At 47.1% G+C, this 27000-nt stretch overlaps 1 long non-coding RNA gene across 1 annotated transcript; it reads right to left on the bottom strand.

The window, feature by feature from the left end:
- Positions 1–3569: 3569 nt before the first annotated feature.
- LOC146175262 (uncharacterized) lies at positions 3570–16248 on the bottom strand. The gene is made up of 3 exons (XR_014702173.1): positions 15957–16248; positions 15185–15233; positions 3570–8144 (listed from the first exon to the last, which is right to left on the bottom strand). It is a non-coding gene; the product is annotated as an uncharacterized LOC146175262 (long non-coding RNA).
- Positions 16249–27000: the final 10752 nt, after the last annotated feature.

Below are 27000 nucleotides of genomic sequence, written 5' to 3'. Positions count from 1 at the left end.
CTGCCTCCCGGAAATTCGAATAAAACGAAGGCAGCCTTACCTCTTCTTTTCTACAACCCCCTTCCACCACAGCGCTTTCGGCGCATTGAAAAACAGTGGATTAAGCGTGGTTTCAATTCAATCCCCTACAGTGCCATAATTACAGAGTGACACAGCTGGCAAGCTCATCTACGTAAGTTCAGCCAGCGTCACTTGAACCAGCTTGTTAATGCGGACCCCTTGAAAGTCGCCAGTTCAACCATCTTAGTTGACCTTTTGCGAAGTGACATGTGCGGTGCGAACTCAGCATTTTCAGTGGACACTGAGGAAGCTTTTTACTCGGTGCCATTCGAGAAACCTCATAGCAGTGAAGAAGGGTACTGAAGAGTCGGAACCGGTTTGTTTCCAGAATTCGTGCGGTGTGAAAATTGATTCTTTTCTAGAACTGCTGGTAGTTTACCTTAATTTCACGATTATTAGCTACGGAGAGCATTACTATGTTCAAAAACGTGGGATTCCCATTGGCTCAAGTGTTGCCCTTGTGCTGTGTGAAACTTTTCTCGCTAAGCTTGGGCGTCTGCATCAGTCTGATTTGAGCGATGAGCGTGTCGTGCGTATTTTTAGATATTTTGATTTCCTAATTTCACTTAAGATTTATTCTGTAGATGACCCGGGTGTTGTTGCAGACTCGATCCTAACTAGATTCGAAGAAATCTTGAATTCATTGAACTTTTTCATTGAACTTCTGGCTGATGAGTCCATTCAGTTTTCAGATATTCGCCTGTATTTTAATCCTGTCGGTCACATTTGCTTAGTTTACGATCCTCGGTCTAAGAAAGCGCTACTGCCTTTTGACTCCTCGAATTCGAAGCATATTAAGTGAGGCATAGCCGCCAATATGCCTTAGGTCTTCTCTCCTCAATTCGTGTCCGTACAAAGTGGGTATTAGTTTCGACACTCAGGGGCAAAGACTTAAGGAAGCAGCAATTGCAGAGACTCTCAGAAAAAGGCTACATAAAGTAAAACAACGCGTCCAATCGTCACAGGAAAATGTACCAGGTGAACATAAAAGGAAGTTTGAGGTTGTGCCCTACGTACACAAGCTTTCGCAGAACTTGAAGAGAGTAGCAGCGAAATTTGGAGTGGATATCGTCTTCTCAGCTCCACTCAAGCTGGAAAGATTGTGCTTAGTAGACAATAAAAGGGATACGAAATCAGTATGCGGCGTTAATCAAAAGAATCTGCACGTCTCATGCCCCACTGGGGTTGTTTATTGGATCCCTCTCCACTGTGGAAGTGTGCAAAATGAGCAGACGGGCAGATGCCTAAATGTGAGACTGAGTGAACATGCCTCTTCACTTCGGTAACAAACTGATTAGCATTGGCCTGAGCACTACAAGAGCTGCAAACACTGCTTCCCCTCCTCAACCTAAAATTTAAAATTAAATTAAATTGGTTCACAGGAAGGGAAAGGCGCAGTAACTGTCACACTTGCTCTGTGGACACCCGAACCGCGCCGTAAGGGAAGGGAGGAAGGTGGGAATGAAAGTGGAAAGAGAGAAAGAGGAGCCGTAGTGGAGGGCTACGGAGTAATTTCGACCACCTGGGGATCTTTAACGTGCGCTGACATCGCACAGCACACGGACGCCACTTCGTTTCGCCTCCATCGAAACGCAGCCGCCGAGGCCGGGATACCTAAAATTTCAAATTTTCAAATTTTGTTCTCTTTTCTTGTGTTTGCCATTGTATAATGTTAACCTTTTGAAAATAACGATGTTAAAATAATCATCTTCTACATGCTTCTGTTTCGCACCCGTTATGTAACCCCCCTCACATAATACTCCAATCGGAGCCCGTGAGGTATTTGAATAAATATATAAAAATAAATAAACCGTACCAGGGTCTTGATAAGCGGTAAAGACCAGTTGGCAAGAGAAATATTCGAAGCGCATGAGATTGCGAAATGCAGTAGTGACACGTGCATTAGTAATCCCGTCTGCTTATCTTATGGAAAACGAAAAAAGGTTTTAATACATACTTCAGGTTGCACCTCATTCCTTGAGCGATAACTGTTGTTCTTTTTTGTTTTTAGATTGCCAATGAAGAGTGTTATCAATTTTTCTAGGTATGCGCAAGCGTATTGATGATTAATGATGGGAAGTTTTTGTTTTTTCATCGTACGATTTCATTCAGTTGTAAGTTGTAGCTCTGTCCTGTCCTCGTCTCTCTAGTCCTGTCCTCACGCTAAATTTTTCGCTGAACTGCACCTAAACTTCAAAGGTGAAGGTCCATCCACCAGACTTCTGTATCCAAGACCAAAATGAAACTTGTAGCCTTTTTGGGTATGATAAATTTCTATAGTTGGTCCTTGCAGATATTTGATGTCAGGGGGTCAAGCCGCTTCCAATCCTACCGTTGTCACTAGTATCACATACCGGGAGCTGGTGGCGCTTGGACCATCCTCTTCCAAGACTATGTCAGACAAAACCGGTGCGAGGAGACCACGGCTATGATTTTATTCCGTGTATCCAGGCTCCGTGTCCATGATACTCCGTGTTCAAAAGGCTTCTTTAGCACTAATTCACGTTCATGGTAAAGGATCGAACAACGTACGCATTGGAGCCGAAAGCTACTGGCTACACGCGACTGTTCGCACACCGCCAAAGAATCCGCCACCTCCCCTCAGGCCGCGGAGCACAACTCACGATGGACACTCACGGCGGTCTTTCTCGGCAACCACCCGAGCTCCTTCTTTTATAGAGCAGGAATCCGTTGGCATTTGAACCCTCCCATACGGACACAGCAGTACACTCTTAAAAAAAAAGGTAGTTGTGGTTACTAACTTTTAGGGTAGTAACTGCTTGTCACATATGTTACTAACTAGTTAGTAAGTGCAGGTTAGTATCTGCTAGGTAGTAGCATATACTACCTCTAGAAGGTAGTAATCAGAACTACCTCCAGCAAATTTTACTACTTCTAGATGTAGTACCAGCAACTACATTTAGTAAACTTTACTACCTATGGAAGGTAGTAATCAGAACTACCTCCAGCAAATTTTACTACTTCTAGATGTAGTACCAGCAACTACATTTAGTAAACTTTACTACCTATGGAAGGTAGTAATCAGAACTACCTCCAGCAAATTTTACTACTTCTAGATGTAGTACCAGCAACTACATTTAGTAAACTTTACTACTTATAGAAGGTAGTAAGAACAACTACCTTTACTAGTATTCACTACCACTGCAGGTAGTAAGAGTATCTACCTTCAGCAAAACCTACTACCTATAGGAGGTAGTAAGAGGAACTACCTTTAGCAAAATACACTACCTCTGAGGTAGTAATAGCAGCTACCTAAATCAACATATACTAACTCTGTAAATAGTAACAGCCACTACTTTTAGCAATATGCACCACCTACAGAAGGCTGTAACAGTAATAAACTGTAGTAAAAATACTACACATTTAACAAACTCCTCTGCTTTGTTGCAATAACCACTAACCTGAACACTAGATTACATAAGATGGAAGCACTCAAGCAGTGGTCATACATGGCTTCCAAAAAAACACATATTGAACACAAGTGTGGCTAAGAAGATGCGACTTTATTTCTCATTATCCAGTTCAAGCATTCAACTTTCTAAACAAAAAAACAGTTGCCCGCATCACAAGTGGTGAAAAGGAGATTGCCTGAAGATGAGAAAAATACTCAAAAAGAAAGCAGGTACTTTTGTTCTGTTTTGGTTATAACTTATCACACATTCATATGAGACAGTGTATTTACACCAGAGTTGAGTGTGTTGAACTTGAAACCTTTATAGGAGGTTAAGGTATTTAAGGCTTGTAGAGCCTGGTGTGTCTTTGAGCACCTTTAGCAATAATGATGACAACTGATAGAAGGAATAACATACAAGAACTATCAGGATATGTATATGGAAGTTGCTTTACAATAATAATTTAGTCAGACATGTACAATAAAAATCACAACTAAAAGAGGGTTTTTTGGCTGAGAAGAATGGAAGTACCAGCTCATACACTGCCTAGCCTTCTGCCTTGAGTGCTTCTAGCAATACCTCAGGTATGAGGAAATTTTGTGCTCATTATTTGGCCAATAATATCCCGTATATGTATTGAATACTTGTCGGCGCCATAGTTAAAACTGGTCAACTGTCCGCTCTATGGCAACTAAATGAAACAGATGTTAGATCTTCCTGAAGCACTATAAAAGGATATTAGCAATAGCTATCATAAGAGACTGTCAGAGTCACAAAAGAATATGTCAAAATGTGTTGCTTATATCAAACTGACCTACTAATACACAATAAATTGAAACAGCACATCAGCAATTCCTACTCAGACTCAAAACTGGTTTAGTTTGGTCTGTGGGGCTTAATGTTCCAAAGCGACTCAGGCTATGAGACACCATAGTGAAGGACTGCAAAAATTTCGACCACCTGGGGTTCTTTATTGTGCACTAAACATTGCACAGCCCACGGGCACCTTGCTTTTCGCCTCCAAGAAAAGCGGCCGCCTAGACTAGAATTCGATCCTGCATTCTTGAATCTTGCGCATAGTCGAGCGTCGCAATCACTGCGCCACCCCAGAGACTCAAAACTGCCTCCCAAAAATGCCCATTTGAAACATTCCTGACATCCTAAAATTATGCAACAGACAGCCAGCTTGTCAAAATGCATATTACTAATTATTAAAAGGATGCCTGTTAGGTGTAAATTGCTGGATAGACCTGCTAAATAAGACCAAGCTCATTAAGAATAACTGAAGGCTTTTAGAGTAGTGTTACATAACCTGCAGTATTTTATTTGTTCTGCTGACTTTATTGATTACAATCATTAGGAAAGACCAATTTCCTCTTCCAATTTTGGTTCAAAGAAAGAAGTGCCAATAATTGCTTTCAAATAGCAGACTGAAATATTTGCACCAAGCTACTGTTTATATAAACTAGTTTTCCCACTGGCCTTCAATGATAAGTCGCACAATAAGAAGTGTGCCACATGCAGCTGTACCCCTTCAGCAGCCCAAGACGCATTCTGGAGAACAAAATCGCTTTTCGCTGGAGTGCTTTGTTGCTGAAACCACGCTCCGTTAATACACTCTTTGTTGCTGAAACCAGCAATTAAAAAATTAGCTAATGAGTTTTATTAATTAATAAACTTCAGAAAACAAAGAAATACTCCAGACTAAGCTATACAACTCATGAGCTCTCATCTGATTTCATGGACTAGGCCACTCATTGTAAATCAAAGAGCATAGCGCGGGAACAAAAACGGGGACGACGACAAGACAGGACAAGCACTAACTTTAAAATGAGCGTTTATTGCAGAAATGATCACATATATACACTTCACGATCAGCAGTGAATGAGAAAACACACAATTACTGTTAGACAGCCACATGCTACGCCAAGAATTCAAGTTCCTTGCTTGGCAGTGCATTGCAGTGTTGACACATTTATCCCCTGTCCGAGCTAGTGCTTCCATTATCTCCCTTGTCAGCTCGTTACGATGTTGATACACGATGATTGTCTTTTAGAACAGGGGATGGCGAGATAGTTCCGCATCACATCTTCTGCAGTGCGCAGCGAGATGGCCGTCTGTAGCAATGCTGTCAACTTTTTTATAGTGCTCCAGAAGACGTACGTTTAACATCAGCCAGTCTTGCCGACATAGTGCTTTCCAGATGAAAGTGGAATTTTATAAACAACCCCCCTCCTGCAGGGCACGTAAAGGTCTCTGTGTTTAATCGGACACTTAGGCTTCAGCGTTCGCATAGGACAGGTTTTTCTGCACAAACTCAAAAGCTTTTTTGGTGCAGTAAACAGGACGTTTACGCCAGAACATTGCCCCACCTTCCTTAAGTTATGAGAAACCTTATGCAGGTAGGGAATGACAACTACTCTTTCTTTATTCCTTCTTTCCTCCTCCTTTTCCTTCTCATCCGCTCGCTGTTCGTCACTCATGCGTGGCGCAAATTTCTTTCTGCGATGCAGTCTTTCAGCAACGGAAACAATGACGTGTTTAGGGTAGCTCGCCGCCTGCAAACGCGCCACCTGCATACTGACACTTTCATCCATGGCATGATCACATGACTTGCAGAGAGCTTTCTTTTTTGTCTGACGTGTGTAAACACGTCAGACAAAACAATGACGTGTGTAAACACGTCATTGTTTCCGTTGCTGAAAGACTGCATCGCAGAAAGAAATTTGCGCCACGCATGAGTGACGAACAGCGAGCGGATGAGAAGGAAAAGGAGGAGGAAAGAAGGAATAAAGAAAGAGTAGTTGTCATTCCCTACCTGCATAAGGTTTCTCATAACTTAAGGAAGGTGGGGCAATGTTCTGGCGTAAACGTCCTGTTTACTGCACCAAAAACGCTTTTGAGTTTGTGCAGAAAAACCTGTCCTATGCAAACGCTGCAGGCTGGGTGTCCGATTAAACACAGATACCCTTACGTGTCCTGCAGGAGGGGGGTTGTTTATAAAATTCCACTTTCATGTGGAAGGCACTACGTTGGTAAGACTGGCTGATGTTTAAACGTGCGTCTTCTGGAGCCCAATAAAAAGTTGGCAGCATTGCTACAGACTGCCATCTCGCTGCGCACTGCAGATGTGATGCGGAACCACCTTGTCATCCCGTTCGAAAAGACAATCATCATGTATCGAGATCGTAACGAGCCGACAAGGGAGATAACAGAAGCACTGGAGATAGCTCATACAGGGGATAAATATGTCAGCAAGGCGACTGTTGCACTGCCATAAGAAGAGCTTGAATTCTTGGCTTAGCATGTGGCTGTATGATAGTAATGGTTTGTTTTCTCATTCATTGCCGATCCCGAAATGTATATATATGTGATCATTTCTGCAATAAACCCTCAGTTGAAAGCTAGTGCTTGTTCTGTCTTGTCGTCTTCTCCGTTTCTGTTCCCGTGCTATGCTCTTTGATTTACAATGTCTAACCAACACGCCCAGTCTTATTCACTTCTAGGACACTGTCTTTTAAAAGCTTGATACCTTGCGACACCTTGGTGTATATTATATTGACTGGTGTGGACTGAACAGTGTTGATTAGAAAACAGTTTTTTCTATAACTCGAGTGGGATAAATAAAAGGCCTTTTATAAGAATTGTATGCCTTCTTCCAGATTGTTTTCATGTATGTAATGGTCAGTGTAGAGGAAAAAAGTGCAGGCATATAGTCGACTATACATTTGTCGTTTGCTAATCCTACACAGGTGACCACAAGCATCAATCAACTGTTATTGAATTTTTTGCTCGATTGCAGTGTCAACAAATAGCTAACATCATATCTGTGCCCAGATATTGCCAAGTTGGGTGCCCTCCTAAAATTTAGGATGTGAAGCTTACTTCCAGAAATCTAACAGACCATCAAAATCTGGCTAGCATTAGCGCAGACCTGAAAGGCTGTTGTGGAGACCGGCTGAATAAAGCTAAATGTTACAAGGAAAAGCACAACACTGCTAGAAGAAAAATAAATTAAATGTTGTGGAAACCAAAATGTTAAATGCGCAGTCGGATCTATAATGATACAAATCACAACTCAGTAATAAAACCATTTGTTACATTTCACGTAATGACTCTTAGGAGATACCTTGCACATACTTCAGCACGTCACTGAAGCATTCATGTATGGAGCCAAGTAACTACCACATCTTCCCTACAAAACTCATGGGATAATTTCAAATACAAGAGGCATGGTCTGCAGTATTTTCCAGGTACCTGTACATTTCAAACTCACGCAGTTAATAGTTGGTGAGATAAACATGCTGTGACATTTACAACCAACACAAAAACATAATTTTCAGATACATCACTTATGAAATGAGGTTTTGTTTTTGCTAACCACCACAATATAAATAGATTTGCTTCAGAATGATTTTTTTTTCACTGCCTACTCCATTATTAAAAGAAATAATGCAGACAGACCAAGGCAGCTGTCCATTCATACTAGCATCGTTAGCAGTGTTTAGGGTATGACCTTAATCGTGCATCCCTGAACGTGTGATGGCTTGCAGAAGGGCACTGCAGTGTGCTTGCTGGTAGATGATTTAGTGCGTCCCTCATTTGTGCTGTGGTATGCAGGTGAGCAGCAGGTAGGTTCCAGGCATTGGCCAGTCTGAAGTGCTCAGGTAACTGCATATATAAAGAGGGGAAAAAATCAACAAGTGAGACCAAGCACACAATTCCTTTCCCAGTAATGAAAACAGACAGTTATAAATTCAGTACCTACGATCAATCAAAAGGATTCTGGGCAAGCAACTTTAACAAGACTGCTCACATCATGATAAAAAAATGCTATACTTCAGCCTCAATACAATGTACTGTGTTTGCCAAAAGTAACCAGCCGGCATGGTTTACTTCTCGCTCGTATAGGAGAGACTTTACAGTTTCCCTAAAGATGAAAATGTCATGAAAGGCAGTTAAGGCTTTTCCTTGCCTTCAAAGGTTTAGAATGGGAGGTGGCATAAGCACTTCACAATATGGATGATAGGCAAACTTCGAAGCCTGGTTCCTAGAAAACATTTCTAACATCCCACAAGTCTCAAATGAGGCTATTTTTAATATTTCTTTTACTCCATGAATGTGAGGCACACCTACCTTAAGATTAGAAAATGGATAAGACAATTGGTGCTCTAAATGTGTATGAATGTTTCTGTTATGCATAAAATTAAAGCACATGAAACCTTTTCCAATTATCGCATGTTTGAACAGAGAAGGTTGCTTCAAAACTAAAAGAAATATTACCCCATCGCCCCGTAAATTCCTCCATAAATTGTATTAAGTTTCAGGAACTAGTCTCCTGGAGGAGATGAATAAAGAGTCTAAGTGAACGCATTGCATTATTCTGCTTCGAACAATGTTATCAAAAATGAAACATACGGCTTATCAAGCATCGTCACAACTCTTTGAATAAAGGTGCAAAATTAGCAAACAATGCCCATTTCTAAAATTTTAGGTTTATGTTAAGGCTGAGACCTGCACTGTGAAGAGGCAGGATATGTGATTACATTATTATAAACAATTGCTGGTTTGTTACATAAGCAGGATGTAGCGGTATAGCCATTTTTGGGTGCAGAGCGTGAAGTGACGCCCATAGGAATGCACGTAAACTATTGGTTTGAAATTTCCAAGTCTCAGACTGCAACTATGGCACATATATGGCAATTTTCTTCATTTATCATAACTAGGTGCATTCTAGAGCAAAAAAAAAAAAAAAAGGTTGTGTAAGATGTCATTTCAAAGCCAGTATTTTTAAATAACTCCAACAGGAACTTGTTTGTCCCATTTATTTCACACATCTACATTTTGTTCAAATTTCTTAAACAAGGCAACCTGATTTCCTTATCTTGTAGTACTTCTAATGGGCAAAACAGAACAGGAAATTAAGAAATAGTGTGGAAATGCCTCCTCTACGAAGAAATAAATAAATTTAACTAATGGGAGCAAAAAGATCCCCAACATGTATTTCATGAGAAATGCCTGTTACAAAAGGCAAGTAAATCAAGTATGCCCACAGGGGAAAGACAAAGCAACAATCTGGGTATGCGAAAGTCATCATTGATGCACTGTGAAAAAAATATATATATGTACATATATATATTTCGCCGTTGCGGGTGTACGCACCCGCAACGACGACGAATTGCCGGTGGAACCGACGCACCAACGCACCCGCAACAACGACGAATTGCCGGTGAAACAGACAACGCAACAATGCACCCGCAACAACGACGAATTGCCGGTGAAACAGACGACGCAACAACGCACCCGCAACAACGACGCATTGCCGGTGGAACAGATGACACGACAACGCACCCGCAACGACGAAGAATTGCCGGTGGAACGGAAACCGCAACGCGCCTGCAACAACGACGAATTGCAGGTGAAGCATACCGCGTACACCGACGCAGAGCACTCAAACACTCAGAAGCCTGATATTCGCGAGAAGCTGTCGTTGGACATACCAGTAATACTGGATGGTCGCCATGTTCGAGCTTTGTTGGATACTGGCGCTGATTATTCTATTTTGAGCAGCCAGTTTGCCGCGATTCTCAAGAAGGTTTTGACTCCGTGGGCTGGCACACACGTTCGCACTGCGGGTGGTCATCTGGTTACTCCTCTAGGCATGTGCACGGCCAGGGTTCAAATTCAAGAGTCGACATTTGTGGTAAGCTGCCTCGTTCTGAAAAGCTGCTCACGTGACCTAATTCTGGGCGTAGATTTTCTTCGTGAATATGGCGCAATTATTGACCTCCGGGATTTTAAGGTCTCGTTTTCAACTGAGAAAGCAGTGGCCCTCAGCAGTACACAGCGACCACTCAATGTGCTTCGAGTTTATGCGGACAGTGTCACGCTGCCACCCCGAACCAGCACCTTCGTTAATGTCAAATGCAATGCACTTCACGTTGGTGATGCAATAGCCGAAACTAACCTCTCGTTACTGTTGACGCAGGGAGTCTGCGTGGCTCGCAGTTTGATCCATCTTAACTGTGGCCAGTCCAAGGTACTTGTTACCAATTTTTCGCACGAGTATCGACACCTTTTTCGGAATACTTCCGTAGCTTTCGCGGAACGCATATCTGAAGTCTCCGAGTGCTTGTCCACAGAACCCGTGCCACCGTCCACATCCCTCGACAACCTCGATATTAGCTCAGAGCTATCGGTGAGCCAGCGTGAACAGCTGTTTTCATTGTTACTTGAATTCAGAGAGTGTTTTGCATCATCGTCAAAAGTGCATCAGACTCCCATTGCCAAGCACCAGATCGTGACGTTCGATGATGTCCGCCCAATTCACCAGCACCCCTACCGCGTCTCTTCGACCGAGCGCGAAGTTATTAAGTCACAAGTTAAACAAATGCTCGAAGATGATGTTATCCAGCCTTCAAATAGCCCATGGTCCTCCCCAGTCGTTCTAGTTAAAAAGAAAGACGGCACGTTACGTTTTTGCGTCGATTACCGCAAGCTGAACGCCGTAACCAAGAAGGATGTATACCCCTTGCCGCGGATTGACGACTCTCTCGACCGCCTTCGGCGTGCGAAGTACTTTTCGTCAATCGATCTAAAAAGTGGCTATTGGCAGATTGAGGTAGATGAGCGAGATCGTGAAAAAACGGCCTTTGTCACACCCGACGGACTTTACGAATTTAAAGTTCTACCTTTCGGACTTTGTTCCGCGCCGGCCACATTTCAGCGGATGATGGACACTGTCCTCGCCGGGCTTAAATGGCAGTGTTGCCTAGTCTACCTAGATGACGTGGTGGTCTTCGCAGAATCGTTTTCACAGCATCTTAAACGCCTGCGGTCAGTACTCGAAGCCCTTCGATCCGCTAAATTGACGCTTAAGCCACAGAAATGTCACTTTGGCTACCAAGAGCTTAAATTCCTCGGTCATGTCGTAAGCGCTGCCGGCGTGAAGCCCGACCCTGACAAGCTTACTGCTGTTGCGAAATTTCCGATTCCACGTGACAAGAAAGCTGTTCGCAGATTTCTCGGCTTGTGCAGTTATTACCGCCGTTTTATCGATAACTTCGCTGATCTTGCTGAACCGCTGACTCGGCTCACCCGGGGAGACACCCCTTTTGTTTGGAGTCACGAGCAAGAAGCTGCTTTTACCGAGTTGCGTCTCCGTCTCCAATCGCCGCCTATTCTAGCCCATTTCGATGAGCACGGTGAAACAGAAATCCACACTGACGCCAGTAACATTGGCCTTGGGGCGATTCTCGTGCAACGTCAAGAGGGTGTGGAACGAGTCGTCGCCTATGCCAGCCGTGCTTTATCCCGCGCCGAGATGAACTACTCAACTACTGAGAAGGAATGCCTCGCCGTAATTTGGGCGGCTGCAAAATTTCGCCCCTACCTCTATGGTCGCCCATTTAAAGTGGTCACTGACCACCATTCCTTGTGTTGGCTGGCCAACCTGCGTGACCCATGCGGCCGCCTGGCGCGATGGAGCCTTCGCCTACAGGAGTTTGACCTTACTATAGTCTACAAGTCCGGACATAAACATGAAGATGCTGACGCGCTCTCTCGTGCGCCCGTCGAGCTCGCTTCACCACATACGGGTGACTCTGGCAGTTTTCTCGGAGCTGTTGATGCTTCAGACATGTCTCATCAGCAGCGTGCTGATCCAGAGTTACGAGCCCTGATCGATTATTTAGAAGGTCAGCCAGCCACAATACCTAAGTGCTTTTCTCGGAGCCTCTCAACTTTCTGCCTGAGAAGTGGTGTACTCTATAAGCACAGCTCTAGATCCGATTCGAGAACCTACCTCCTCGTGGTACCCGCAGCACTGCGAGAGGAAATCCTTTCCGCGTGCCATGATGAACCAACTTCTGGTCACTTGGGCTATACTCGCACACTTGCTAGAATACGAAAAACATTCTACTGGCCTAACCTTGCAACTGTCGTTAAGCGCTATGTTAAGAGCTGTCGGCAATGTCAGCGTCGGAAGGTTCCGCAATCAAAGCCTGCAGGCCTTCTCGTGCCCATAACACCACCACGCGCACCGTTTGATCAAGTCGGCATGGACCTTCTCGGCCCTTTCCCTCGATCCTCCGGGGGCAACCGCTGGATAATCATCGCCACAGACTACCTGACTCGATATGCCGAGACCAAAGCGTTACCTAGTGGTACAGCATCGGAGGTTGCCCATTTCTTCGTACACCAGATCATGCTGCGGCACGGTGCTCCGACCTGTATTATTACTGACAGAGGGACTGCCTTTACTTCACAAATGATGGCCGAAGTTTTTCATCTCAGCGGTACGGCGCATCGAAAAGCTACTGCTTACCATCCGCAAACCAATGGGCTGACTGAAAGGCTTAATAAGACCATTGCGGACATGCTGGCGATGTATGTCGACGCCCAGCACAAGACTTGGGATGCTATCCTACCATATGTGACATTCGCGTACAATACGGCAGTCCAAGAGACGACACGCTTCACGCCGTTTCGCCTAGTTTACGGCAGAGAGGTTCGGACGATGCTGGACGCAATGCTCCCTTGCGAAACAGATACCGAGCTTTCTACTGACGCCGAACACTTTGCCCAACATGCTGAGCAAGCACGCCAACTAGCACGCGTCCACATCGCCCAGCAACAGGACAAGGATTCACGCCGGTACAACCTCCGCCACAAACAAGCTTCCTACAACACCGGGGACCAGGTGTGGGTGTGGACTCCTGTTCGACGCCGTGGCCTATCAGAAAAGCTGATTTGCCGTTACTTCGGACCATATAAAGTCTTGCGGCGCCTCAGCGACGTTAACTATGAGGTCCTCCCAGATGGCCCAGAGCAGAGAGGCCGTCGGCTACATCGTCCAGAGAGAGTTCATGTCCTACGCATGAAGCCGTATTTTACGCGGTAACTGAAAGACGGCATCTGCAAACTTTTTTTTTTTCGTTTGCTTTTGTCCACCTGTGTGCACGTGTGCCGTGTGCGTCACGCTTAAGGAGGGAGGAATGCCAGGGGGCGCTCGCAGCGAAAGACGTTGAAGTGGCGCTCGGAGAAAGAGGACGAAGTGAATCGGCTCCGGACTAGAAGGACGTACCTAAAGCTTGGACCTTATAATTCCACCTGCACCGGCTCTGATAGCCTAGCCCTAGTCGCCAATATCGTGACAATATATATATATATATATATATATATATATATATATATATACACACTGAAAACTGTCCTTTACAACTGGATATCTAAGGGTGGTGCCACGAGCGGCTATCCACACCCATGGATAGTGGCACCGCCACAGCCTGCGTTTGTCACAGATCAGCCTTGGCTTACAATAGCATAATCATGTATGCTTTCTCTTTATGTTAAAGGTAGCAGGGTTAGCGTATAGGTAATATTCTGAAGAGCGGGGAGTCTTGTATGTTGATTTTGTGCCTTCACTTTACGCCCTTCTCCCAATGCTCGGAAAAAAGAAAAAAAAGTTTAAGCTTTGATAACCTTACTGGAAACAACACAATGCAACATGTTTTCTCACATTCTTTCTCATCTTTTAGAAACTTGATCGTTAATTTTAAGAAAAGTTAGGACTGAGGTTCTTTCCTTTAATTCCTGAATAAGACTACTATGTTGAAATGCACCGAATTTAGGACAGTGTTTAATGTGCTACATTCTGTATACGCAAAAAAAAAAAAAAGATATTTGCAAACATTTCGCTATCAAGTGGTTATGCATTCTGCACAGGTGCACCTTACAGTCACAGTTAAAAAAAATTAAAATGGCCTTGTTTCACATTTGTGGACATCTGAATTTTTTTTTCTAAGTGGTGACTTTCTCACAGTATCAGAAATATGCCTGACATTCTACACTCTCTCCCTTTTGCTCCAAGCACATAAAATATATTGATTGATCAGTGCCTGCATACCTCAATCCAAATTGATTTTAAAGTTGCAAAAAAAGTGCATGCACCGAAAAGCTGCTTATCCCAAGATGTCAGTCACACTTCTCCTTCTGAAATACTAGCAATAGCACAAAACTAATTTCCCTGCTGGTGTATTCAGTTATGTGTGAACAATATTAAGGCAACCAAAAAACTGCGCAAATAAAGGCCTCTAAGATCAAACTAGCTGCAAGCGCAGCGAACATGAAAGACATTAAGGAAGCGAAATGACTTTTTCATTTCTGGTTTGAAATTGTTTACTACTGCAGCATTTTAAAGCTTCCATCAAAAGCCACGACACAAAGTATCAACGAATGCAACTGCCCATTACTGCTAACTGCCCACCTGTGATGTGAACAATTCATAAAAAATACAAAAGTCTTACTTAGTAAAGAAAGCAATCACTCTTGTAATGCACATTTGACTACGTGTGGTCACTCAAATAATTCTTTCGAATCACCATCTACTGCTGAACACCTAACGGCTGAGTAGTACACGAGTTTGTACCTTGGCGTCAGCCGACCATGTTTTACAGAGAGGAATATTTTTTTGTACTTTCACACAAGCACCAAAACTAAATGCAGCGACCAATGTGAAACATGCGCAACACCGCAATAACCTGCTTTTTGCGCGCTGTTTCTACTCATCGCATTAATGCACCCAACTGTTAGAAAAAACGGCGAGTTTAAAACAGACTAAGAAAATACTCATCTAAATGTTGAGAACCACAATGGTTATACTAAGAGATGAATAAATGGCAAAATAAAGGCTTATTCGTTCACTGACTTACCTCGAAAAGGATCACACAGGTCACAGCTCGTTTGGGGTACTGATCACATCTGTTAGAAAAACAAAGGGGAGGGATATGGAAAAGGAAACACTCAACGTACATTACAAGTTACAAAAAAAAAAAAAAACGAATAAAGAATAAGAGATAACTTGATTAAATTTTCATACTTTCTCTCGAACTTTCGCACATTTTCTTCGTAGAGCGTCAGCTCCAGTTGACGCCGCACTGCGCACTACTTCGCCTTTCTACCAGCGCCCGCTCCCATTGACGACGCACTGCTGCTCTGAGTACCGTGATCGCGCACTCTCACACCAAAACATGGACGCTTTATTCGCTGCGCACTAGGCCCATTCAAAAAGGGGGAAAAAAAAAAAAGCACCACACCCGAAATAAGGCAAACACAGACGGCCCGGCGCCGCCACGTCGAAGGCACGCTGCAGGTGGGGGGTTGTCGGTTTACATGTTCCCAGGCGCACTCACGGGACGGGACGCTCACGTGTGGTTCAAGGTTCACACCGCCGCAGCCAAGGCGGGAATTCCCGGCGCAATAATTCACCGCTAACACATCCAATACACACCCGCCAAGATTATATCACGAGATATACGCCATAACATAACTTTTCGCGGTAGGGTAGAACTTCACATGAAAAGCGACAGCTTCCGAAGAGTTGTATTACGAAGAGATTTTGAGACCACACTCAACAATATTAAGAGCGCGTACCTCATTCAATAGCAACATTAAACAAACAATAATTTCAAGCAGCGTACTCACATTTTCAAGCAATCACGCCAGTCCATTTCCTTCTTCGTGTTGAAGCCGGCGTTGCCACGGTACGGTGCAAGCGGTGTATGACAGTGAATCTATTTACCACTACTTCACGTAATTCAGAACACCTATCGAAGTGCACATGTCACACATCAATTCTGCAGCCCATTCAAAGAACCACAGCACAAAAAAAGCAGCACAACGCAAGGAAACAGCGTCCACAACCGCACCGCACGACAACAAAGGCAGCACGATGACATCGCACCTCTCCGCCACTGATGACTTCGGATTGGTTCGGATTGACCTATCAATGGCTTTTGTGGATTTTTAACTGTCGCCTCCTATACGAAGTTTCGGTTTCGGAAGCCAGTTGAGGCGATCTTTCTTTCTTTCTTTCTTTCTTTCTTTCTTTCTTTCTTTCTTTCTTTCTTTCTTTCTTTTTACTTTACTTTAACTTTTTACTAACTTTTTTTCTAAGAGTGTAGGCAGCAGCCCTAGAGACCCAATAGCGAGCGCACTGGATTTAGAGAAGAGGAAGGCGCTGCTCTGTGTTGACGGCGAGGAAGTTAAAGGTGGTATGAAACGGCTTGAAAGGTCACTGACGAACGTTTTCAATGTTTAGAATAAATTATTTCGAGCATTCGTCCAAACTAAAACTCCTCGGTAAACATCCAGCGATTTATTATTTATATAAACAGCGTTTCTTGAAATTCGCGGGCTGCACCATTTTAGCGTAGCGGCGAGATTTGGGACTATTCTACCGGGATTAACTACGTCACAAGTCACGAGAGTGACAGGTCACGACAGGCTATCATTGGCTGCAGCCGCGACGGCCACTACTTCACGAACACACTTCCGGTAGCTGCGAAAGTCGCCTGCTCGAGGGCTGCAATGCATGCGTGAACCCGAGCTTGGCACTTCGGTTCGCGATGCCGACCGAAAAGGTGGTGGCGTCCGACTGAAAATGTGCGTCGGTGCAGGAGTGCGAAAAGAGCACCACCTGGTCCGATTTAACACCGTACCGATTAAATAGGCAGGATCAACCTTCATGTACCGACTGACGGCGCAGCAGCGTGCTGTAGTCCCGTGTCCCGTCTCGTCTTTGCGGCATCGACCATTTGTGCGGTGTGTTGATAATGAAATGGAACGTGCGTCAAGAAAAGGTCTACCCTCACCTTCACCGCGAAAGTAGACAAATTCGCACCGCTTAAGTGCAGCACCGGATGCCGCCAGGCGCGGGCGCTAGGGCCGAAGCACTCCGGTCGTGCGCTGCTCCCTGCTCGTCGCTAGGCCTTGTTTCTTTTGCATCCCAGCCACGGCGGACGGCGTTTTAGAATCGTCTGCTTCGCTGTGTCTCTAGTGTAGTCGCTCGCGTGCTCCTGTGCACGATTCTTGCGTGTAGCTTCGGAAAGCGGTGACAACCTGCGCTGCCGAACTGCATGTGGCGAGCTGCTTTGCTCATGTTTTGCATCGTTGTTTCTGGCTCCGCCAATGCGTACACATGAGGTAAAACACGCATGCACGTTGCGCATTGGCATTTCCTAAACGATGTGCGTCCGACTGAAAGTGCGCTTCGGTGCAGCAGTGCGAAAAGAGCACGAGCTGGTCCGATTCAACACCATACCGATTAAAAAGGCAACATCAACCTTCGTGTAAATGAAACGTGCGTCATAAAAGGTCTGTCCTCAGCTTCATCGCGAAAGTACATAAATTTGCACCGCTTATGTGCAGCACCAGATGCCGCCAGGTTACGGGCGCTGCGGCCGACGGCACTCCGATCGTGCGCTGCTCCCTGGTCGTCGCTAGCTAGACCTTGTTTATTTGTGTCGAAGCCACGTCGTTTTGGAATCGCCCGCTTCGCTGCGTCTCTAGCGTAGCCACTCGCATTCTCCTGTGCGCGATTCTTGCGTGTCGCTGCGAAAATCAGTGACAACCTGCGCAGCCGAACTGGATGTGCCGAGCTGACTTGCTGCTGTTTTGCGCCATCGATTCTGGCTCGGACGATGCGTACACATGAGATAAAACACGCGTGCACGTTATTCCTTGGCACGTCCTAAACGATGCGCGAACGGACGTGAAAAAAAAAACTACACTATCCTTTTTGTTAATGTCAATTTTAAGATTCCCGGACGAATAATTCCTGCTCAGCTGTCATCCGATATCCAAACTCTGTAGCGATCATCAGTCCGTGCTCTCGTCGGTGATACGTGCGCGTATATATTCCATTCGGTATGCACAAGAGATGCCTCTCGCCGACTATAATGGAAGCAGCTCCGGACTAAAAGCGAAGACGACTTATGTTTGCACGCGGGCAGCATCCATGCAGAATCGATGCTATCGCGTCAACTCCGCGAGGGGTCGCCGGCCGCTGTTGGTCAAACCGCAGAAGACGGTACCAAAGAGACTGTGCTAGGCAGCGCAAGAGAAGAAAGCGGTCTAGTAGAAAGCCGTGCCCGGCAGGAGTGCATGCTAATTTGCTCTGAATGGAACAGGGATGGACAGGTATATGAAGGAAAGTGCTCCTTCCGAGGCGGCCGCCGGTATGTGTGGACAGCAGCTTCCCACCTGCAGGTCTGCGCTCGCGAACAGCCCGAGTCGTTCGGGCTGCTGTCTTACACAATTCCGAGAGGTCAAGAAACTGAAGAAACCGGCGGCTGAGGAAGACAGCAGACAAGGTTGAAAGCTATGCAGACGCAGACGGGACGGGAAACGCACAGACCGTGAATGCATGGGTGACGCTCGGGGAAAACAGGCGCGACGACCGAAAGTCTGAGAAGCGAGCGTCACCCGATGACGCTTCGTGGGTGGGGCTAGCGGGGCCGAGTTCCCGAGCTGTTTTTTTTTTTTTTTCTGGTGCCTCGGAGTGTTGAGTTGAGGGGAGCGAGGTCGAGCGCCATTTTTCATCGCCGATATCTCTGGTGTTAATGAAGCTAGCTAAAAAAGTCTTGCTGTGAATTGACTCTCTACTGAATTGACTCTCTCTCTACCGATTTACTTTACCCCATTGTGTCTGGATGAACGTGTCTAGACGTGTTTGACGCAGAGGCTTCTCCTGAATGTGCCACGCGGAGCAGCAGTGATGCTGGTAAAGGGGCGCCGTGCTCGCGTCGGCACAAGCTCGGCTCCAGTAGTCGGCCGCTGCAGGCATCGCGCGAACCATGGCCACGATACGAACGAAGGTGGAGCAAAGGTAGCTAAAAGCTGCATCGGTTGAACAGCAACGTAGCACTGAACTAGCGTGTAGCCCACAGGGAAGCGTTTGAGAGCCTGAAGAAGTTGCCTACATCTAGCCGTGTGCCTTAGACGACAGGTGTCCTGTTATTGTTTTCATACGACGTAAGGATGGGTCGCTCCGGAGCAAGCCGGATCTTCGGAGCCGATCCTTTCAAAGTGCCAGTCTTCCTATTACCAGGCCGCGTATCCCGTTTAGAGTGACCGTTGATGCGCATCGTACTATTTTGGCATCCCAGTTTACATCCGCATCTAGACCGTCCTCTCCAATATGGAGCTTGCATAAACCACACGTACGTCTTTCAGTACCCGGCATCAGGAAGAAGGCCGAGCTATAGCCGACAGAACTAAAACTAATAACTCTTGAATATGTCCATGAGCACCATGCAAATCGTTTGCACGTCTCCACCGATGGTTCAGTGAATGCCGTGAGTTCTTCAGGCTCCATGGTCATACCCTCAGTTAATACAGAAATAAAAGTTAGGACAATTCAACATACTTATTCAACAGCTGGAGAGCTAACCGCTCTTCGTGTCGCAATAGGATCAGTAAGCGGAGCCCTCGGTGGTGGTCTATTTTCACAGATTCAAAAGCTGCAATGCAAGCCTTAAAAGCGGCTCTTCGCCGTGGAGCCCATGAACAACTCGTTGCGGAAATACGGCAAATTCATCACTGTGCAATTAATGGACCACATGACATAATCTTAAAATGGCTTCCAGGACACAGCGGCACAGCGGGCAATCTTCGGGTGGACGAGGTCGCACGAACAGCCCACCAAGACGGCGATTGTGTGTTGATTCCCTTTTCCAGGACAGATGCAGCGGGAAGGCTCCCGCACTAGCGCGGGAACACACGATTTCCTTGTGGAATTCTGGCCAATTTGCGAGCTGCCGCTTAAAATCCGCGGACCCTGACCTGAAGCTCCGGCTTCCACCTGGCCTACCCCGACGCGAGGAAACTTTGCTGTGCCGCCTTTCACAAACTCGTATTCTTTTATGATAGGCATGGCAAACAGCACTGCATGCACAAACTGTGGGTGCTACGAGTCTATAGGCCACATTGTTTGTGAGTGCTCCATATACAGCAAGGAAAGACAGTGTCTGTGCCGTGCGCTGGAGCATCTAGATGGACGCCCATTGACTGAAATTAAGATTTTAGATCCCTGGCCGCGGCGGTCGTCTGCGGTGAAGGCCTCCCAGGCAGTGCTCCGCTTTATGAACAGCACAGGCCTAATCTAAAGACTAAGACTTTGCTGTTATGTCGCGTGATATGACTGGGATGTGATGTTATGTGGCTTGTCTGTAATGTTACTGTACTAACTTCACCCATCCCTCTCTCACAACTTTTATATCCACGCACTCTCTTCCCCCAGTGCAGGGTAGCAAACCGGCTCCTTTGACGGCCTAACCTTTCTGCATTTTCTCCTCATCTTCCTTCAAAGAGCGGGTGAGCCATTTGGCTAGCAAAGGCGGAGCGGTCGGAGCCATCGGAGTGGTCGCAGCAGTCAGATCTTTTGAAGAGCTGGATGCTGGTTCTCTCGTTCAGGGAACCTTTCTGCCACAGGCGGGTGGGACTTCAGCGCCATCTATTAGCGATGCAACAAAGCACCATCCTTCGCTTTCTCGCAAGATTCGCAATAATGTAACACTGCAATAATGTAACACTGCAATAATGCCCTCGCCCTCGGCTGTCTTTTGAGCGGAGTGCGTCATTCTTTTGGAGAGTGATTGAGGTGGTTCTTTGCTTTTGTTCTATGGATGGAGCTCTGCTAGATGGCTGGATTGGCGGTTCTTTTGAAAAGCCGGTTCTCTCTCGTTCAGTGAACCTTGTCTGCCGGAGCCAGGAGAGATTTTTCAAAACGGAAAACGAAAAAGCAACTATACCACCAGTTAAGCTAAACAAAACGAGGTTCTTTTTTTTCTTCTTATACTTATTCACCTACCGATTTCACCGGACAACGTATACGACAACCTGCTATGTACAAACAATGTTTATTTACATTATGTACAAGCTAAGTAAAAGCTGGATGTCTTCAGGGTGCGGCCTCTCTGCACGGCACCCGAGCCGCATCTCCTCGGTCGCCTTGTTCTTTCCAAGTCACTTGTCTTCGTCCTTCCTTCTCTCCGGATTCTCCTCTCAGCTGACCGTGACCATTGTATCTGCACTCCAGGCCCCGTTCGGTTCTCGAAAGACGCGCGGTCAGCCCGAAGATCCGCCACTGCTCCTAGGCGTACACCGCGGCCAGCGATGCCACCCCCCCCCCCCCCCCCCCCGGGGTCGTCCGTATAGCGGGGCGCTCGTTCGCCTCCCTCTTCGCCGTCCTCGAGGCGCCGACCTGCAGCCTCCCTCTGCGCCTGGTTGGCGTTCACCCATGGTCATAAAACTGGGCGCACCACTCGCGTTTCCTCTCTAGCCTGAGCCCAAGCTTCACTGAGTGATTCGTCTGCAATTTACGCCTCACGAAACACACTACAATGGGTTGCCCTTCACTGTGATCTGCTGTCACTGCACATGCTAAAGTCTCCTCAACCCGCTCCTCACTCTCATCACTTTCTCGACTGAAGTTGCAGCTTCTTCCTCTGTAGCCTGCACACGATCCTATAGAAGCTACTTGTAGTCGTCAGGCGTGATTAAAGCGTTTATCCCAGGTAACAGCTCGTCAGTGACTGCGCATAAAATGCCCTGCTCCGAAGGCTAGAATGACACGAGCGGTGCACCCTGAGCTGCGACAAGTGGAACGTACGCTAGCTGCACGACGACCTGTTTCCCAAAAGCGCCTGTGAGTTTAATTGTGTACCCAGCGCATTCGTATCGTGGCAGGAGTGACTTACGGATAACTGTTATGTCGGCCCCTGAATCAATGTGTGCACTGATGGGATTGCCGCCCCTCAGCAATGACACCTGTCCTGAGCTAGCTTCCTCGCTGGCGGGCTGTACTTCCGCTAAGCTTGCAGAACATCCTTTCCTTGGAAGGGGACAGATACTCGGGCGACTACCGATTTATCATCTGTGCGCCAACCCCTCATCTCTGGCTTTCCCGCGGTGTACTTTTTGGGCAACATTTAGCCAGATGACCGTGGCCATGACAGTTAAAACACTGTCTTCTCACACGATGTTCCACGCTGTCCTGCCTAGCCTGAGCTGCGCTACCCTAATTTAGCTCACCTGGCTCTTTCTCCTTCGTCCACGTGGTCGCTGCTGGTTTCAACTTTCGGCTCTCGTCAAAGTTCTTCGCCAGATTCACGACCTCGCTAGGTTTCAAGAAGCCTGGCTTGTCATTGAGGGAGATATGAGCTCTCGCTTCTGCACTCAGAGCTTCTATCGGTCCGAGATGATTAGTTGTTTAAACCCTTCGAGAGACGTTACCTGGCAGCTGTCTAGATAGTACTCAAGGTAGTTTTCTAGATGCACCGCAAACTGCTCCCATGTCTCCTTTGCATGTTTGCATGCGGATGAGAGGAGACGCTTATATTCAGCAGCTGTTAGCCTCACGCCGTGTAAACTTTTGCTTTTCCGGGGCGCGTACTCGCTCCGCTCCTCGGCAGGCAAACGCGTAAGCAGCCCGCGTGCCCTGCAGCTCAATCGGGGCAGAACTAGCCTTGCCCACCATTGGGTCGGAACTGCGTACGACGCCAGTGCGGCCTCTACGTCTGCGAACCACCCTGACACCAGGGCTTTTTGAAGCGGCATCGGTTCAAAAGGACCCCGTTCAAAATGTGCTCAAATTTCAACCTTCTATCCTCGTCAGTTCTTCCGTTTGCTTCCATGCTAGCGTCAAGCCCGTTCACTGTTGCAATCTGCTTGGAGAGCAGTGTTGCGTTCTTTAGTGCCAATCGTTCTTTTTCAACCTACAATTCCGCAATTCGTAATTGCATCTGCTGCTCTGCCATTTGCTGCTCCGACGCCATAACTGTAGGAGGAACAGTCGGACTTTCCTTTGTCTGACTAGCGGCTGCCAACTCTCCGCTTCCCGCCCCGTTGTCAATCTCTGCCTGTTTATTTTTGTCGCTCCTCAAACCCCAAGGCTTTGACATAAGCACGAGCCGGACAGAAACAGAGAGGTACTCGCCTGGCTACCGTAGCTCCGCTTTACGAGGCTGTCGGTGCCCCAAAATAGATGAACGTGCAGAGAAGGTTGTCGCTGCGCCGCCTGATCCCGGTCAAGAACTCGTCAAATTCTCCAGCGTTGCCTTGCCGATCCCGCTGCTTCCTCACCGGGGGATGGCTTGGCCTGCTGGTCAGCGTCCGGGATGCGTGCGTCTTCAGAGCCTTAATTCTTGCCTCCGTAGTATGGCCGGTCTACATCAATCGGGATTCTTGTCGATTGCGCCACTTACTATAAACGAAACGAGGTTATTTTTTTTTCTTATACTTCTTCACCTCCCGATTGACCTCGTATACGACAATCTGCTATGTACAAACAACGTTTATTTACATTATGTACAAGCTAAGTAAAGGCTGGATGTCTTCAGGGTGCGGCCTCTCTGCACGGCATCCGAGCCGCATCTCCTCGGTCGCCTTGTTCTTTCCAAGTCACTTGTCTTCGTCCTTTCTTCTCTCCGGACCCTCCTCTCAGCTGCCAGTGAACATTGTATCTGCGCTCCATGCCCCGCGGTGTTTTCGGGCCGCTGCTACGAGGCGTGGACGGCGGCGAGCGATGTCCCCCTCCCCCCCCCCCCCCCCCCCAACGGGGCCGCTCGTAAAGCGGGGCGCGCGTTCGCCTCCCCTTCGCAGTCCTCGAGGCGCCGGCCTGCAGCCTCCCTCTGCGCTGGGTTGGCGTTCGCCCATGGTCATAAAACTGGGCGCACCGCCTGCGCATGGCGTACAAACACGAGTCGTCCCCGGCATTCGTTCACAAAGCCCAATTCCAGGAGTCCGTTCACGCCACCACCCTTCCTTGCCAGTGCCACAACCAACCGATTGCCTTCGGATATTCCCGCGGGTACCGCGGGCGCACTGCTGCTGGTGGCCGCACTTTATTTTTGTCTTGCAGTTTTGTGGTTTCGTTCCATGCCGACGAGTGGGGACCGGTACTCGTACTCGTCTGCTATGTTAAGTGGTCCGTCTCAATCCCTTTGGCTCTGTATGCGCAATATATTGTGACACCCGATGCAACTGAAGGGGGGAGTAAAGAAGCCTTAATTGGCAAAGAATGGCGCTGTTCATTACCATGCTGTTCGAACAACGTTTCACGAGACTCATCGATCAAGCATTGTTCGCTGGTTCAACCACACCAGTTGAAGACGAAGTCTTTCGTGTCTGAAAAGACAATCGAATGTGCAGTTTACTCTTTTGATGAAATAGCGCGTAGGACGAGGACGAAGATATAAGGGTACACAGAGAGCGCTGACTACAACTATTATACATATGATTCGAAGAGAAGTGAAAGTAGTCAGTCGGAGGTAAGAAGAGGAAAATAATGACCTTATGCCCGTCGCGCTCGTCGCACAACTGCCGTTCCCGCCAAACACAAAAAAGAGACTGGACACCAGGTCACCATCATGAGCAGCAGAAGACCAGGCGACCTGGATTCGACGGGACGGTTCGGGCCCATCCTCCCCTGACGCCCGGCTTTGAGGGCGTCAGGGGATCGAGGCCAATATTGTCGTTCTCCAAGCGTGCTTTGTAGGTTGTTTTTTTATTTTTAGTGTCCGGAGCGGAGCCATTCTCTGGAGAGGAGAAAAGAAGAGCGAAGTGTCCGAATGTTCCTCGTTCTTTCGTAGCGCCTTCCTCAGTAGTCTCAACAGGCAGAAACCGCAACTACAATCACAACCGCAGCCAGAAACTGATGCTAAATGCAACCGCTTGATGTGGGTGGGTTCGCACCTTCGATTGTCCACGGCATTCGAGTGTTAAAGCTCCTCAGGTCAGAGTGGCAACGACAACGCCGCCTCTACAAGGACGCCTTATTCTTACGGTTGGGGGCCTCCAAATCCTCAAACGGTGAGTGGAAAGAATGTTTTCGCATTGCTCACAGCACCGTTGAGTTCATCTGACAGTGCATCTTGCAAGCACTACGCACGTGGCTACCAAACAAGACACCGAAGCCTCGCAATTCTGTGCACACGGTGGGTGATGTTCACTTACCAAAAAACGTGAGACGCCTCCTAAGCCTAGGCCCAAATTTTGCCATACAACCAAAAACACCCACCGCAGAACTTCTCGGGCTTGTTCGAATGGTTAGACAGAAAGCACCCGACAGTGACAAGACCAGATGCATCTCGGAAGGCGTCGATGTACTCCGCAAGTACCAAAAAAAACAGCGCCCGTGTCCGTGTTTTGTCCCGTTCTTTGCGCAGTTATATTCGTGAGCCACTCAAGTGAGCCGGCTCAATTTAGTGAGCGGACCCGCTCCGATCTCCTCACTAAAGTGAGCCGTCTTGCCCATCTCTAATACGAAGCATTACCTGTAGGTGTGAAAGCGGTTGAGCAGTTTCGGCTCACCGCAACAGCGAATAAAATGAGCAACCGGGGTGTATGCGTCCAGAACACTATCCAGGAAAACGCGGAATTATGCTCAGCTTGAATGTGAGCTAGGCCCATGTGATGGGTTTTCGGATGAAAGTTTCGTATTCTTATGAACGACAAAACCACGCTAGAAATTCGTCTGTGGGGAAACCAAAAGTGCGGTGGTTATTTATCCTCGTCCTCGCATGTTACCGTGGATGTAAATTACGTGATCTAGTACAGGAAAGCCAAGAACCATGGAAACCCACACTGATTAATTAAGCAGATTACTCGACAAGAGGCCGAGATACTCCTGCTGAAAGCTGTTGAGTGCCCTCCAGTGAGCGCAAGGGAAGTGGAAGCATTCATCCGGAGTCATCGCCAGCTGTCACAGGTGAAGCGATGGTTCTTCTGGGCTGACCGCGGGATCGAGTAGTCTTGAAGGTTGCTGCGTAAGACCAAACAACGTGTCATGACTTTGTGCACTGGGGTAACCACGTAGTAATCCCTGAGGCACTGCTGGAGCAAGTTGTCTTATCCAAGAGTGACAACCATGAAAGCAGTCGCTAGGTCCTACGTGTAGTTGCCGACGTTGGAAGATCGAGTTTGTCAGACTCTAGGCATCATGCCAGGTAAACACGAGCAGTGCACCAAAGAAGTTAACGCATTTCAGGACGAAGCCTGAAAGGCTGTGGCGCAGACTCCACGGGGATTTTGCCTGACCGATCCACAGCGTGCTTTTGCTTTTCTGGCGGTGGTAGATGGTCTGCGAACTGAGTAGAATCTAAGTGCTACCGTCTCTAAAATCCCCTACGGTAATTTAGCAATGAAACCTGTTGCACCCTATGACTTACCTGACTTGGTTGTGACTGATAACGAGACCACTTATGCAAGCGAGAAACCCAAGGTTTCGTGAAGCTAAATGGTATATGATATATGCGTAAAGCGCCGCACCACGCATCAGCGACGCAATGGCGGCGCGTGTCTGGTGCGAGAAGTGATGTGTTAATTGCGGAAACATCATCATTTCATCAAATATGTTGAGTAGCCGAAAGGAAAGGAGAATAATATGCCTCTACCCGTGCCACTACGCATAAAGGCTCAATCCAATCGAACATAAGTGATTTGGTCCCAAAGGACCCGAAGGCTTCAAAAAATGAGGAAAATTCTACATAGCAGCGAAAGTTCTACATACATAGAGATTCCCCGTAATCTCCCCTGGGGAGTAACAGGACGGGGCGGGACTTGGGTAACGAAAGTGTGATTTAGGGTAGGGATTATGGGAGTTGAGGAAGGATCGGGGCAGCGTGGGCTTTTATCGAATAATCCTGATCGAGTGGAGCTCCCTTCCAGGCCTCAGTAGGGGGCGAGC

Source organism: Amblyomma maculatum, chromosome 11 (genome assembly GCF_055883805.1).
Source record: "Amblyomma maculatum isolate TAMU_Amacu chromosome 11, ASM5588380v1, whole genome shotgun sequence".
Classification (NCBI taxonomy): domain Eukaryota; kingdom Metazoa; phylum Arthropoda; class Arachnida; order Ixodida; family Ixodidae; genus Amblyomma; species Amblyomma maculatum.
The sequence above is the reverse complement of the archived record's forward strand: the minus strand, read 5'-3'. Positions and strand labels throughout refer to the sequence as shown.